The sequence below is a fragment of the Lagenorhynchus albirostris genome, chromosome 3 (assembly GCF_949774975.1).
Source record: "Lagenorhynchus albirostris chromosome 3, mLagAlb1.1, whole genome shotgun sequence".
NCBI classification, from domain to species: Eukaryota; Metazoa; Chordata; class Mammalia; order Artiodactyla; family Delphinidae; genus Lagenorhynchus; species Lagenorhynchus albirostris.
Genome location: NC_083097.1, coordinates 72,646,054 through 72,663,293, shown reverse-complemented (window position 1 = coordinate 72,663,293; position 17,240 = coordinate 72,646,054). Strand labels below are relative to the sequence as shown.

Below are 17,240 nucleotides of genomic sequence, written 5' to 3'. Positions count from 1 at the left end.
CCCAAAATGAGATGACTAAGTCACTCTAAAAATGGCAATACATGGATTTTTATGTTTATAAGAAACAATGAATTATATGAAATTATGCTACACACTGCATCGGACTGTCAAGAGGAAATTCTCAAAGTAAACTCTGTTCTTACAGATGGACAAAAATCATATGAAATACATTTATTTTAGTTAAGTACAAAAGAGAAAATAGAGTGGAAATACCATTCCTTGTGTAAGTCAAAGCTAATAGGAGAGAAAAGAAAGAGAAGAAAAAAAGCTCTGAGGCTACCATCATCTGCATCCTCTGGTCAGGAAGTACACATATAACAAAACAGACTTAAAATAAATGTAAAATTTCAAACCCTATGGTTACCCTAATTCTTGGATTTTTATTTCGACTACCCTCAAGTCTTTCTTCAAAAGTAACCTTCACAATGGGACCTTTCTTGACCACACTATTTAAAATTACACCCTCTTTTCTTCTCTCCTTCCCACATATGTGATCTCCCTACTCTACCTTTCTGTTTCTTTTTTAAACAGTGCTTGTCATTTTCTAACATGCTCTGTCATTTGTTTATTTCTTATGTTTCTTGGTCATTGTTAGTGTCACCCACTAGAATGTAATCCCTATGAAGGCAGGATCACTTAATGTTTTACTCACTGGTATACCCCACACTCACACAGCCCAGTGTCTGGAACACAGTAGGTACTCTCAAAGTCTCTATTGGAGGTACTCAATAAATACTTGTTGAATAAATGGATAAATAAATGCAGTGAAACACTCCTGTGATTTCTATCTATCATTTTCTCTACTATATGACTACTATGTCAAATTTTATAATGGAAAGTATAGATGGCAAGGGAAAATTTGGAGCAATAATAGTGGACTGTAACCTCTCAAGGAATAAATTCCCTTCCTCTTTCAGACACAGACCAAGTCTTTTTAACTTAATGTTTTAATAAACTACCACTATGCCTGGAATATGCCTGAAATGTTCAATAAATAATTGTTGAAAGAAAGAATGATTGATTCCAAAACAACAGAGGGGTGCTGTAAGGAGAAAAGTAGCTGACTTAGGCCTCAAAATCTCTCAACTTCTAAAAAGGAAATGCAAATGTCATTAATGTTTCTTGGATTTTAAAAAATGAATACTGTGCTCAAAATCAAATCAGAATATTGTTTTTATTTTCAAATGAAATATACCCCTCCCCAAACCTTTTATTTCAAAGGTGTGTACGTTAAATCGTCTTGAAAATTTCTGCCCAGGAGTGTTCCCAGGAGGGCATCATTGTGGCGAATGTCAGGATCTGGGATAAGAACTTGCATGCTCCCAGCATCTCTATTTCATGGGGAAAAACTTACCTTAACCAGTCTCCTTAGTCAATTACAGAAGAACCAAAATGCTAATTAATAAATTCACAATAATACGTATCTCACGCCATGCTGACTTCCCTCTTGGTAATTATTTATTGAGTACTTCCTGTACCAAGTATAGAAGAAAAGGAAACCTTTTCCCTTTTTTTTTTCTTTTTCAAGCTATGGACTCTAAACAAGTCAGTTTACCCTTCTGGGACTAATTCCCTCATTAGTAGGAGGAGGAAGTTGGAAAAAATAAACTCTAAAGTCTCTTTCTACTCCAAAATTCCAGGATTATTTTTCAAATGAGAAGTATTCCTGACTCAACTTTTTGTTTATTTTAACTCTAGTTTTGGAGTATTTGTAACACACAATTTTAAAAAAAAAAAGCAGACACTAGAAATGTATGTCTGGTTATATCCTAACAATCTGGTACAAATTAGCTCCCTGGAAAAAATAAAGCCAACAAATTTGCCTTTCCAGAATGTATCACAAATAGCTTTTGAATTATTAGAGCTTATTTTAAAAACACGCCTAGATTTCCCTAGATTTTAGCTTCAAACTTCTGAATTGTAATATATTATAGGTCATACATTTAAACTTCCTAAATTTCACAAAAATTCATTGAACACCTTCACCAAAACACTAACAATGAACACTAAACAACTGAAAACTATGCCTTAAAAGACCTTAGAAACACAGAACTGTGAGATTCAGCCAAACAAAAAAATCCAAAAAACAAAAAGAATAATTTTAACATTTTATGCTTTTTATTTGCACAAAGTGGCATCTTTTCATAAAGTCTTTATATGTGTACTTATAATAAATTTGAGCCTCTCTAATTCAGATTCTATAATATGGATTGTGTTGAATTTATTTCCTAGTTTTGTACGAATCAACCTGAATGGTTTGCTAGGTAAAACAATAGTGTAATCCAAACTGTAATTGAATGTGTTTAGTTTTAACTATGAAACTATTTATAAATGGTATGCTAATTTAAATAACTCTTATTCTTTTCAATATTTTTTCTTTGAAGCAAATTAGTACAAGTTATTGCTTAAAACTATATTTATTTCCAGAATACAGTTTTATCATCCAAAATTCCATTTTTAAGATATGGCTTCTTCATATTTTATTACGTTTTAATCTCTTTTTCTAAATCATAAGACCAGTTACATACCTACTTTTGTAAACTATGAACATTCTTCCAGAATGTTCTCTAAAATATGAGAAATGCTTCTGTATGGGAGAAGGCTGGTAAGCAAGACAAGGCTGAGCTCTCAATACACATTACTACAACAGGGATGAGCTAAGAATACTTGGAGAACCAGAGATTATGTGTCATGGGGTCTATCTAAAATTAAATTGAATTAAAATATAAATTAAATGGTTAAAGTAAAATAAAATAAGATCTCCTAGCATATTTAGTTCACATATTCTTAAGGTACATAACCAAGGAAGAGAGGAAGTTTTACCATTGCTTTTTTACGCAAACACCTAGAGATGATCAGGAAAAGGGTTATTTTCAGTCAGTTCTCTGGATACACTAAGTTGAACACCATAACAGAAAGCAAGGAATTTTTCAATGGTTCTCAGTCATTCATGTTGATTCATTCAGTAAGCAAGTGTTGGCCTACCTACTATCTACAGAGCATTATGCCACCTATGCAAGATGAAGAATGTTATGGTGGAAAATTGTGTACCATGTACCAGCATGGTGCTACATGTTTTCTTGGTTTTTTTTGTTGTCCATGTGTGTGCGTGCAGACGCGCCACATATTAATGATGTGAAGTCATTGTTTTATCCCAATTTAATTAAAGATGAAAGAAGGTCTGATAGAGGAACTAACTTGTTCAAGGGTCACTGAACAAATTTTAAAGTGGGATTCAAATCCTGGTGTTCTGATTTGAGAGGCCAGCGTTCTTTTTAGAACATCACACTGCTGCCCACCAAGCTATATCCAGCGTGAGCCCTGTCTCAAAGTGCCGAAATTCTGGTTCATTGTTTCTCAATCTTTTTTAACCCATGGGCCACCACAGGTTCACAATGGCAATAGAACATAATGCCCGTGGCAAATATAATACTACTCTTAATTCTATATTGATATAATATACATACGTCTTAACCAAAAACTATATATATATACATTTCCAGAAGAGAGTATCTGATATATTTTGTTAACAACTTGTAAAATTCTTTCTTCTTCTGGTTGATTAGAGCTCTACTATAATAACCAAGGGAGGAAATATCTAATTTTTTTTCATTTAAAATATATACGGGGCAGGGCTTCCCTGGTGGCGCAGTGGTTGAGAGTCTGCCTGCCAATGCAGGGGACATGGGTTCGTGCCCCGGAGATCTCACATGCTGCGGAGCGGCTAGGCCTGTGAGTCATGGCTGCTGAACCTGCGCATCTGGAGCCTGTGCTCCGCAATGGGAGAAGCCAAAACAGTGAGAAGCCCACGCACTGGAAAAAAAAAAAAAAAAAAAAAAAAAAAAAAAAAATATATATATATATATATGTATGTATATGGGGCAGAGTTAGCGTCTCTCCACAACTAGGGTGCGAGCCGGCCACTGGTGGGGTACCCTGACACCCAAGGAGATGGGAGGAACCCCCAAGTGAACCAATAGGATGTGGGGGGACTGAGGTGGGGAGAAGAAGTGGAAGCCAGACAGGATCAGCATCCCTGAGGCCGGGGAGATCAGGAGAGGCAGGCATGTGGAGCCATCCAGAAGAGGGAGAGGAGTGGAGGGCAATTGCCCCGCCCACTCGGGCCCAGGGAGCCTGCTGAATTCCCAGGCTGGTACACCCCCTCCAAAGTCCTGTGCAGGCCATATGGGTCTTGGGGGCATAAGAGGGAGACCAGAGAGATCAGGAGAGGCAGGCGGGAGGGGCCCACCCAGAGGAGCGGGAGAGGAGCGGAAGGCGTTTCCCCCATCCACTTGGGCCCAGGGAGCCTGTTGAGCTCCCAGGCCAGTCCCCTGCCCTCCAAGACCCCCCACGGCGCCCAGCCGCATTGGTCCTGGGGGCATAGGAAGGAGGCCAAGGGGAGAACAGGAGAGGCAGGTGGAAGAGGCCCTCTGGACTGGAGGGTCAGGAACAGAGAGGAGGGCATTTGCCCCACCCAGTTGAGCCCAGGAAGCCTGCTGGGCTCCCAGGTGAAGTCTCCCGCCCTCTGAGACCAGGGGTGAGGGGCAAGCCTGGGCCCCTTCTGTTCCATTGAGCCTAAGCCCCACCCCTCACAGCCCCCAGGGCCTCTTCCAGCCCTGTGGGCCTGAAGCATAGGCCCTGCCCAGGCCCAAACCTCACCCTTGCTTAGGCCCCACCCTCCACAGCCAAGGGCCCCCCCACCCATTTTTTTTCTTTTCCCTCCTCCTCTTTTTTTACTATTGTGATACTGTTATACCTTCCGGTTGTTGATTCATCTATAGTTTTACTTTTATATTCTTTCTAACATACCTGTTAGTTTCCTAGTCTAATATATTTTTTTAACTTTGTTATTGTTCTTTTTTTCTTTTTCCACCCCATGTGGCTTACAGGATCTTGGTTCATGAGCCAGGGGTCGGGCGGGGTGGTAGCTCCAAGTTTGAACCACTAGACTAACAGAGAACCTCAGACCCCACGGAATATTCATTGGAGGGAGGTCTCATGGAGGTCCTCATCTCAGCATGAAGACCCAGCTCTACGCAACAGGCTACAAACTCCAGTGTTGGAAGCCTCAGGCCAAACAACCAGTAAGACAGGAACACAATGACACTCATAAAAAAAAAAAAAAAAAAAGACACGACAAAAAATTATGTCACAGATGAAGAAGGAGCAAGTTAAAAACCTACAAGAACAAATAACTGAAGACGAAATAGGCAGTCTACCTGAAAAAGAATTCAGAGTAATGGCAGTAAAGATGATCCAGAATCTCAGAAATAGATGGAGGCACGAATTGAGAAAATACAAGAAATGTTTAACAATGATCTAGAAGAACTAAAGAACAAACAAACAGAGATGAACAACACAATAACTGAAATGAAAAATGCATTAGAAGGAATAATAACAGAATAACTCAGGCAAAAGAACGAATAAGTGAGCTGGAAGACAAAATACTGGAAGTAACTGCTAAGGAGCAGAATAAAGAAAAAAGAATGAAAAGAATTGAAGACAATCTCAGAGACCTCTGGGACAACACTAAATGCACCAAAATTCGAATTACAGGGGTCCCAGAAGAAGAAGAGAAAAAGAAGGGGTCTGAGAAAATATTTGAAGAGATTATAGTCGAAAACATCCCTAACATGGGAAAGGAAATAGTCACCCAAGTCCAAGAAGCACAGAGAGTCCCATACAGGATAAACCCTAGGAAAAACACACCAAGACACATATTAATCAAACCAACAAAAATTAAATTCAAAGAAAAAATATTAAAAGCAGCAAGGGAAAAACAAAAAATAATATACCAAGGAATCCCCATAAGGTTATCAGCTGATTTTTCAGCAGAAACTCTGCAGGCCAGAAGCGAGAGGCAGGATATACTTCAAGTGATGAAAGAGAAAAACCTACATCCAAGATTACTCTACCCAGCAAGGATCTCATTCAGATTCGATGAAGAAATCGAAAGCTTTTCAGACAAGCAAAAGCTAAGAGAATTCCGCACCACCAAACGAGCTTTACAACAAATGCTAAAGAAAACTCTCTAGGCGGGAAACACAAGAGAAGAAAAAGACCCACAAAAACAAACCCCCCAAAATTAAGAAAATGGTAATAGGAACATACATATTGACAACAACCTTGAATGTAAATAGATTAAATGCCCCAACCAAAAGACACAGACTGGCTGAATGGATACAAAAACAACACCCATATATATGCTGTCTACAAGAGACCCACTTCAGACCTACGGACATATACAGACTGAAAGTGAGGGAATGGAAAACGATAGTTTCCATGCAAATGGAAATCAAAAAAAGCTGGAGTAGCAATACTCATATTAGATAAAATAGACTTTAAAATAAAGAATGTTACAAGAAACAAGGAAGGACACTACATAATGATCAAGGGATCAATCCAAGAAGATATAACAATTATAAATGTTTATGCACCCAACATAGGAGCACCTCAATATAGAAGGCAAATGCTAACAACCACGAAAGGAGAAATCGACAGTAACACAGTAATAGTAAGGGACTTTAACACCCCACTTTCATCAATGGACAGATCATCCAAAATGAAAATAAATAAGGAAACACAAGCTTTAAATGACACAACAGACCAAATAGACTTAATTGATATTTACAGGACATTCTACCCGAAAGTGGCAGAATACACTTTCTTCTCAAGTGCACATGGAACATTTTTCAGGATAGATCACATCTTGGGTCACAAATCAAGCCTTGGAAAATTTAAGAAAACTGATATTGTATCAAATACCTTTTTTGACCACAACACTATGAGGTTGGAAATTAACTGCAGGAAAATAACTGTAAAAAACACAAATACATGGAGGCTAAACAGTGCACTACTAAATAACCAAGAGATCACTGAAGAAATCAAAGAATAAAAAATATATAGAAACAAATGACAACGAAAACAGGACGACCCAAAACCTATAAGATGCAGCAAAAGCAGTTCTGAGGGAAGTTTATAGCAATTCAATCTCACAACAAGAAACAAGAAAAATCTCAAATAAACAATGCAACCCTACACTTAAAACAAGTAGAGAAAGAAGAACAAAGAAAACCCAAAGTCAGGAGAAGGAAAGAAATCAGAAAGATCAGCAGAGCAGAAATAAATGAAATAGAAACAAAGACAACAATAGCAAAGATCAATAAAACTAAAAGCTGGTTCTTTGAGAACATAAACAAAATTGATAAAGCTTTAGCCAGACTCATCAAGAAAAATAGGGAGAAGGCTCAAATCAATAAAATTAGAAATTAAAATGGAGAAATCACAACTGACACCACAGAAATACAAAGGATTATAAGAGACTATTAGAAACAACTATATGCCAATAAAATGGACAACCATGAAGAAATGGACAAATTCTTGGAAAGGTACAATTTTCCAAGACTGAACCAGGAAGACTTAGAAAATATTAACAGACCTATCACAAGTAATGAAATCGAAATCTTATTTAAAAATCTGCCAACAAACAAAGGTCCAGAACCAGATGGCTTCACAGGCGAATTCTATCAAACATTTAGAGAACAGCTAACACCGATTCTTCTCAAACTCCTCCAAACAATTGCAGAGGGAGAAACACTCCCAAATTCATTCTAGGAAGCCACCATCACCCTGATACCAAAACCAGAAAATGATGTCACAAAAAAAGAAAATTATAGACCAATATCACTGATGAACATAGATGCAAAACTCCTGAAAAAAACACTAGCAAACAGAATCCAACAACACATTAAAAGGATCACACACCATGATCAAGTGGGATTTATCCCAGGGATGCAAGGTTTCTTCAATATACACAAATCAATCAATGTGATACACCACATTAACAAATTAAGGAAAAAAAAAACATATGATCATCTCAACAGATGCAGGAAAAGCTTTTGACAAAATTCAACACCATTTATGATAAAAACTCTCCAGAAAATGAACAGAGAGGGAACCTACCTCAACATAATAAAGACCATATATGACAAACCCAGAGCAAGCATCATACTCAATGGTGAAAAACTGAAAGCACTTCCACTAAGATCAGGAACAAGGCAAGGATGTCCAATCTCACCACTCCTATTCAACATAGTTTTGGAAGTCCTAGCCATGGCAATCAGAGAAGAAAAAGAAATAAAAGGGATACAAATTGGAAAAGAAGTAAAACTGTCACTGTTTGCTGATGACATGATACTATACATAAAAAATCCTAAAGATGACACCAGAAAACTACAAGAACTAATCAATGACTTTGGTAAGGTTGCAGGATACACAATTAATGCACAGAAATCTCTGGCATTCCCATACACCAACAACAAAAGCTCAGAAAGAGAAATTAAGGAAACAATCCCATTTACCATTGCAACAAAAAGAATAAAATACCTAGGAATAAACCTGCCTAAGGAGGTGAAAGACTTGCACTAAGAAAACTATAAAACACTGATGAAAGAAATCAAAGATGACATAAACAGATGGAGAAATATACCATGTTCTTGGATGGGAAGAATTAATATTGTAAAAATGACGATACTACCCAAAGCAATCTACAGATTCAATGCAATCCCTATCAAACTACCAATGGTATTCTCCACAGAATTAGAACAAAAAATTTTACAATTCGTATTGAAACACAAAAGACCCCAAAGAGCCAACAAAATCTTGAGAAAGAAAAATGGAATTGGAGGAATCAGGCTCCCTGATATCAAACTATACCACGAAGCTACAGTAATCAAAACAGTATGGTCTGGCACAAAAACAGAAATATAGATCAATAGTACAGGGCAGAATGCCCAGAGATAAACCCACGCACCTATGGTCACCTAATTTACGACAAAGGAGGCAAGGACATACAATGGAGAAAAGACAGCCTGTTCAATAAGTGGTGGTGGGAAAACTGGACAGCTACATGTAAAAAAATGAAATTAGAACACTACCAAACACCATACACAAAAATAAACTCCAAATGGATTAAAGACCTAAATGTAAGACCAGACACTATAAAACTCTTAGAGGAAAACATAGGAAAAACACTGTTTGACATAAACCACAGCAAGATCTTTTTTGACCCACCTCCTAGAAAAATGGAAATAAAAACAAAATAAACAAATGGAACTTAATTAAACTTAAAAGCTTTTGCACAGCAAAGGAAACCATAAACAAGACAAAAAGACAAGCCTCAGAATGGGATAAAATATTTGCAAATGAAACAACAAAGGATTAATCTCCAAAATATATAAACAGCTCATGGAGCTCAATATCAAAAAGACAAACAATCCAATTAAAAAATGGGCAGAAGACCTAAATAGACATTTCACCAAGGAAGACATACAGATGGCCAAGAGGCACATGAAAAGATGCTCAACATCACTAAATATTAGAGAAATGCAAATCAAAACTACAATGAGGTATCACCTCACGCTGGTCAGAATGGCCATTATCAAAAAAGCTAGAAACAATAAATACTGGAAAGCGTGTGGTGAAAAGGGAACCCTCCTGCACTGTTGGTGGGAATGTAAATTGATACAGCCACGATGGAAAACAGTATGTAGGTTCCTTAAAAAACTGAAAATAGAACTACTGTATGACCCAGCAATCTCATTACTGGGCATATATCTTGAGAAAACCATAATTCAAAGAGACATGTAGCACAATATTCACTGCAGCACTATTTACAATAGCCAGAACATGGAACCAACCTAAATGTCCATCGGCAGATGAATGGATAAAGAAGACGTGGCACATATATACAATGCAATATTACTCAGCCATAAAAAGAAACAAAACTGAGTTATTTGTAGTGAGGTGGATGGACCTAGAGTCTGTCATACAGAGTGAAGTAAGTCAGAAAGAGAAAAACAAATACTGTATGCTAACGCATACATATGGAATAAAAAAAAAAACGGTACTGATGAACCTAGTTGCAGGGCAGGAATAAAGATGTAGACATAGAGAATGGACCTGAGGACACGGGATGGGAGGGGGAAGCTGGGGCGAAGTGAGAGTAGCATCAACACATGTACACTACCGAACATAAAATAGTTAGCTAGTGGGAAGCAGCGGCATAGCACAGGGAGATCAGCTCTGTGCTTTGCGATGACCTAGAGGGGTGGGATAGGGAGGATGGGAGGGAGCCTCAAGAGGGAGGGGATATGGGGACATATGTATGCATATGGCTGATTCACTTTGGTGTACAACAGAAGCTAACACAGTATTGTGAAGCAGTTATGCTCCAATAAAGATCTATTAAAAAATTTTATACACAAGAGACAACATTATATACTATTTCCTGCTGGACAAAACTGTAATAAAGATATAAAAACATAAAAAAAATATAGCACATGTCTTTTCTTACTTGGGCTAAATAATAACAAATAATAAAAACTGGTTTTCCTATAAACCTCAATTCTCAGTACTTCTTAATATACACTCCCCACCCCTCCTCCACACTTTCCTATGGACATTCTCACTCCTCTCTCTATGAAATGCTCTTCTCTCTACTCTCCATCTTACCCAAAACCTACTCAGTTTTTACAGGAGCAGTTCAAATTCCACCTGCCTACTCTGATCATGACAGACTCCTAGACTTTCCTGTTTTGTAGAGTGTTAACAGCACGTGTTGTCGAGTATTTATAATGGGCCAAATGTTGTCCTTTCTAATAGGAGAGTGCGTATGGGTGAAGCCAGACACACATGATGCAATAAAATGTAACAGGTGTTGTAATAGAATATGGGGTAAAATATCAGGGGAATGCAAAGTCAAGACTGAGTAGTTCTGCTTGTGGAAGTCAAAGAAATATTCAAAGAAACAGAATTGCAGTGGCTTTGTCTACAAGTCCCATCTGCCCCACCTTCTCTTCCTAAGCTTACCTTCTACAGGACCCTGCATACTCCAAACCTGCTACTCTAACTGCATTGACTGCCATTCCCTAAAACACGTTCCATCATCTCTCAACGCTTTGCCTTTGTTCTTTGTCTTCTGTGTTGCTAGAATTGTTTCTTATCTTTCTCTGTTGAAAGTCCATTTTTCAAGGTGTGGTTGAAATGTCAACTCTGTCATGAATATACGGCTATTGCTTTCAACCATAAATAACTCTTCCTTCCTCTGAATTTTTAAAACAGGATTTTATTAACATAAGGATTGATTTTCCTACCCAGTTCTCCCAATTCTTATACAAAAATCAGCCTTAGTCTCTTGGAAAACTGTCAACTCCTTAAAGGCAACAATTCAATCGTATTCTCTAGTATTATTATTTTGAACTACATTTTTTTAAGAAGGAAAACATAGCAAGTATTCAGTATCCCGTACAGACCCTATCATGATTTTGAGCATAGTAAGTGCTATTTTAAAAAGTTTTATTGAAGTATGATTGACAGACAATACATAATGGCACATATTTGAAGTGTATGATTTTGACACATAGATACTCCCGTGAAACCATCCTCACAAGGAAGATAATTAATGTATACCTCATCCCCAAAGCTTCATCATGACCTTTGCAGCACCCCCCCCACCACCACCACTCCTCACTTCCCCAGACAACCTGTTTTCTGTCACTACACATTAGTTTCATTTACTAGAATTGCATGCAAATGGAATCATAGGTACTTTTTTCTCTAGTTTATTTCATTTAGCATAATTATTTTGAAATTCATCCAAAATAATGTATCAATGGTTCATTCTCTTTTTATTGTTGAATAGTGTTCTAATTACATATCCTTTCACATGCTGATGTGTATTTGGGTTGTTTCCAGTTTTGGGCTTTTACAAAGAAAGCTGCTATGAACGTACAAGTCTTTGTATGGACATATGCTTTCATTTATCTTGAGTAAATACCTAGGAGAGGAATGGCTGGATCATATGGTAAGTGTGTATTTAATATTTTAAGAAACTGATCAATTATTTTCCCAAAGTGGCTGTAATATTTTACATTCCCATGAGAAGTGTATGTATCCAGTTATTCCACATTCTCACTAAAACTTGTAATGGTTAGCTTTTAAATTTTTAGCCTTTCTAATAGGTACACAGAAGCTCCTCAGTGTGGTTTTAATTTGCATTTTCCTAATCAGCAATGATGTTGATCATTTTTTCATGTGTTTATTTGCAATCCATATCTCTTCTTTGAAGAAATTCCCACTTAACTCTTTTGCCCACTTTTAAAGTTGGTTTGTTTTTCTGTGATTGAGTTTTATGAGTACTTTCTATATTTATGATAAAAGTCTTTCATCAGGTACTTGTTTGAAAATATTTTCTCCAAGTCTGTGACTTGTGTTCTCATTCTCTAAACACTGTCTTTTGAAAAACAACTTTTTAACATGGATGAAACCCAATTACGAATTGTGTCATACATTTTTGACCTTTTATAGATTATACTTTTGTTATCATATCTAAGGAAAATTTGCCGAATTCAAATTCACAAAGGTTTTCTCATATGTTTCCTAGAAGTTTTACAGTTTTTGGTTTTAAAATTAGGTCTTTGATTAATTTTGAGCTATTCTGAATACAACGCAAAGTATGGTCCAAAGCTTTTTGTTCTGCAGGTGGATAACCACTTTTTTCAGTGTAATTTTTTTGAAACACTACCCTTTCTCTACTGAATTATCTGCATATTTTCCTATATACATGGGGATCTATTTCTAACCTCTCTAATCTTTTCCATTCATCAGTTTGTCTACGTTTACACAATACTACGTCATCTTGATTACTGTAGCTGTAATTCTTGAAAACAGGTAGTACTAGACTCTAGTTTCTTCTTCTTTGTCAAAGTTGTTCGGGTTATTACAAGTCATTTGCATTCCATACGAATTTTATTTTTTATTATTTTATTTTATTTTATTTTTTTTGCGGTACGTGGGCCTCTCACTGCCGTGGCCTCTCCCGCTGCGGAGCACAGGCTCCGGACGCGCAGGCTCAGTGGCCATGGCTCATGGGCCCAGCCGCTCCACGGCATGTGGGGTCCTCCCGGACTGGGGCATGAACCCGCGTCCCCTGCATCGGCAGGCGGACTCTCAACCACTGTGCCACCAGGGAAGCCCCTCCATATGAATTTTAGAACCAGGTATTCAATTGCTACAAAAAAGTCCTGCTGGGGTTCTGATTGGGACTGTGTTGAATCTCAACCTGGGGAGAATTGACATGTTAACAATATTGACTCTTGAGGCTCATGAACATTTTATCCTTCCATTTATTTAGGTCTTTTCTAATTTCTCTCAGGAGTGTTCCGTAATTTTCCATGCACACGTCCTTCATATATTTTAAAAAATATTCATCCCTCAGTGTTTTATATTTTGCTGTTATTATAAATGGTATTTCATTAAGCTTTAATTTCTGATTGTTCATTGCTAGTATATTGACTATACATATGAATTAATTTTGTATATTAATTTTATATATTGTATTGATTGTAAGTATTGATTGCATATTGATTTTGTATATATATTCTGCAAACTTATAGAACACACTTAACTAGTTTGAATAGTTCTTCTGTAGAAAACATTATATTTTCTACATAAAGGATCTCTGAATAAAGGAAATTTTACTTATTTTTTAAAATCAGAATGGCTTTAAGTTCTTTTTCTTGCCTTACTATACTCACTGGATATAGACAGACGAATAGATAGGTAGATAGATACAAATACAGATACAGTGTATATATACACACAAAGGTGGTGAAAATGAACATCCTTGTTTTACTTCTCATCTTAAGGCTAAACATTTGGTTTTTTGCCATAAGTATTTTTATGAGCTGAACTGTGTCCTCCCAAAATGCATATGTCCAAGTACCAAAGTCCAGTATCTCAGAATGTAATTATATTCAAATATGATGTCATTAAAGAGGTAATTAAGTTAAAATGAGGTCTTGAGGGTGGGACCTAACCCAATATGAATGGTGTCCTTATAAGAAGTGAAAATTTTGGATACAGCAATCCAGACATACAGAGGAAAAAAATCATATGAAGACAAAGGAGAAAGATGAACATCTAAAAAGCAAGAAAAGAGGGGTCAAAATGAAATCAACCTTGCCAATACCTTGATCTCAGACTTCAGACTCTAGAACTGTGAGAGAATAAATTTCTGCTATTTAAACCATCTGGTCTGTGATTTTGTAATGGAAGCCCCAATAAATTAAAACAAGTATGAGGTTAGCTATGTATTTTTTTCTGTAGATGCCCTTATCAGGTTGAGAAAGTTCCCCCTTCTATTCCTCCTTTGTTGGGAGTTTTTATCAGAAATAGATATTGAATTTTGACAAAGCTATTTCTCTATTGAGATATTGAAAAATATCACTCTATTTTTGTTTGTTAATGATAAATTACATTGATTGAGACTTGAATATTAGACCAACCTTGCATTACTCGGATAGTTATCACTTTACTGTGATGTATTATCCTTTTGATTTGCTAAAATTGTATTAAGAATGTCTGTATCAATGTTCATAAGGAACATTGGTTGATAGTTTTCTTTTCTTGTAATATCTTTGTTTCATTTTTGTATCAGGATAACATTGGCTTCAGAGAGTAAGCTGGGAATCATTTCCTCCTTTTAAATTTTCTTAAAGAATTTGTGTAGAATTGGTATTTTTTCTTCCTTAAATGTTTGAGAAAATTTACCAGTAAAACCACCTTTGGACTATAATTTTCTTTGTGGGAAGATTTTTAAATATAAATTCAACTTCTTTAATAGACATAGAGATATTCAGGCAATCTATTTCTTCTTGAATGAATTTTGGTAATTTGCGTCTTTTAAAAAAAATTGTCTATTTCACCACGACTGGCAAATCTATTGATGTAAAGTCATGTATGATATTTCCTTATTATCTTTTTAAGATCTTTCCTGTAGTGATGTCATTTCTCTCTTTCCTCATATTGGTAATTTGGATCTACTTTCTTTTATTCCCCAATCATTCTGGCTAAAGGTTGATACTTTTATTGATCTTCTTAAAGAACTGGATCTTGGTTTCACTGATTTTCTATATTGTTTTCCTTCTTTCTATTTCAGTAATTTCTGTTCTCCTCTTTATCATTTATTTATTATTTATTTTGAGTTTAAAAATTGTTTTTCTTTTTATGCAATCATATATTTCTTAATATAGGCATTTAGTTCTTTAAATTTCCTCTTAATACTGCTTTAACAGAATCTTTCAAATTTTTTTATATCGTGTTTTCATTTTCATTCAGTTCAAAATACTCTGAAATTTTCATACTGATTTCTTTTTTGACCTATGAATTATTTTAAAGTAAGCTATTTAGTTTCCAAATATTTGAGGATGTTCCATCAATCTTTCTGTTGTTGATTTCTAATTTAATTCCATTGTAGTCACAGGACGTGTTCTGTATGACTTTAATCATTTTAAATTTACTAGCCTATATTCCACGTGCACTTGATAAAAATGTATATTCTACTGTTGCTGGGCGAAGTGTTCTATAAATCTCAATTAGGTCAAGTTGGATGATAACATTTTAAAGATATTCTATATTCTTACTGATTTTCTGGGTCTTTTTCTTTCAGTTATTAAAGAGAGGTCTTTAAATTACCAACTGTAATTGTGAATTTGTCATTTTTTCCTTGTAATTCTATCAGTTTTACATGGTATATTTGGAAGCTCTGTTATTAAGTATGTGAATATTTAGAATTACTATATCCTCTCGACAAACTGACCCTTTTATTATTATGGAATAAACTTCTTTCTCTCTTATATTATTCTTTGCTCTGATATCTACTTTGATGTTAATACAGTCAATCCAATTTTTTTCCATCTTTTTACTTTTAACCTAAATATATGTGGCTTTACATTTGAAGGATGCTTCTTGCAGGCAACATATAGCTGTGCCCTGCTTTTTATTCATTTTGAAAAATCTCCATTTAAACAGCATATTTAACACCACTTGCATTTAATGTGATTTTGTGGGCTAAAGTTAAAATCTATCATCTCGTTATTTGATTTTTAGTTGTCACATCTGTGAAAATTATCTGGTGATAATTTTAGCTTTAATATATGTGAAAACATCTTTACTTTGAAAGATATTTTGGTTAACAGGTTTTTTTCTCCTTCAGTACTTAAGCATGGTTTCTACTATCTCCTCACTTACATGATTTCTGACAAGAAATCTGCTGTATGAAATGATTTCTTTTTTGTAATTTTTGTTGCTTTTAATATTTTCTCTTTATCACTGGTTTTAAGCAATTTGATCATGATGTGCCTTGGTACAGTTTCTTTATGTTTCTTCTGTTTGTGATTCATTGCAGTTCTTTCAACTTCTTGAATCTGTAGGTTTACACTTTCAACAAATTTGAAAATTTGTAAATCATTATTTTTTCTTTTTCTTTCTTTCTTTTTTTTTTTGTGGTACACGGGCCTCTCACTGTTGTGGCCTCTACCGTTGCGGAGCACAGTCTCCGGATGCGCAGCCTCAGCGGCCGTGGCTCACGGGCCTAGCCGCTCCACGGCATGTGGGATCTTCCCGGAACAGGACACGAACCCATGTCCCCTGCATCGGCAGGCAGACTCTCAACCACTGCACCACCAGGGAAGCCCTAAATCATTATTTTTTCAAATGCTTTTCCCCAAGTCCTCTGCATATCTCCAGAGTTCTTTTTTATAGTTTTTTCTTCTCCAGTACTCTGTCCTGCAAACTCTAGCTGCCTTGGTTTCCCAAGACTCTCATCTTGTCTCCTTAACTCTGTGGGTCTGGGAGGAGTGGCCAAGATGATGGAGTAGGAAGACCCTGAGCTCACCTCCTCCCATGGGCACACCAAAATTACAACCATCTACACAGTTACTATTGATGAGAAAGGCTAGAAGACTAGCAGAAAAGATCTTCTACAACTAAAGACAGGAAGAAGGAACAACATCGAGATGGGAAGGAGGGGGGGAGCTGCATACTCTCAGGTGGGCAACACACATGGAAGAGAATAATTACAATTGCAGAGGTTCTCCCCAAGGAGCAAGGGGTCTAAGCCCCACACAGGGCTCCTCAGCCCAGGGGGTCCTGCACTGGGAAGAAAGACCTCAGAATGTTTGGTTCTGAAGGCCAGCAGTGCTTAATTTTAAGAGTCCCAGAGGGCTGTAGTAAATAGAGACTTCACTACTAAAGGGTGCACACAAAATCTCACATGTCCTGGGAGACAGGGTAGAAGGAATAATTTGAAAGGATCCTGAGTCAGACACACCTGCTGATCTTGAAGAGCCTCCCAGAGAAGCAGGAGCAACTGAAATTCACCCTGGAGACATAGACACTTG

The 17,240-nt window shown here is 36.6% G+C and overlaps 1 protein-coding gene across 1 annotated transcript in view; it reads right to left on the bottom strand.

Moving 5' to 3' along the window:
* The window catches only part of ADGRV1 (adhesion G protein-coupled receptor V1), a 564,972-nt gene that overhangs the window by 172,591 nt on the left and 375,141 nt on the right, over window positions 1-17,240 (bottom strand). The gene's annotated exons all lie outside the window — the stretch shown is intronic.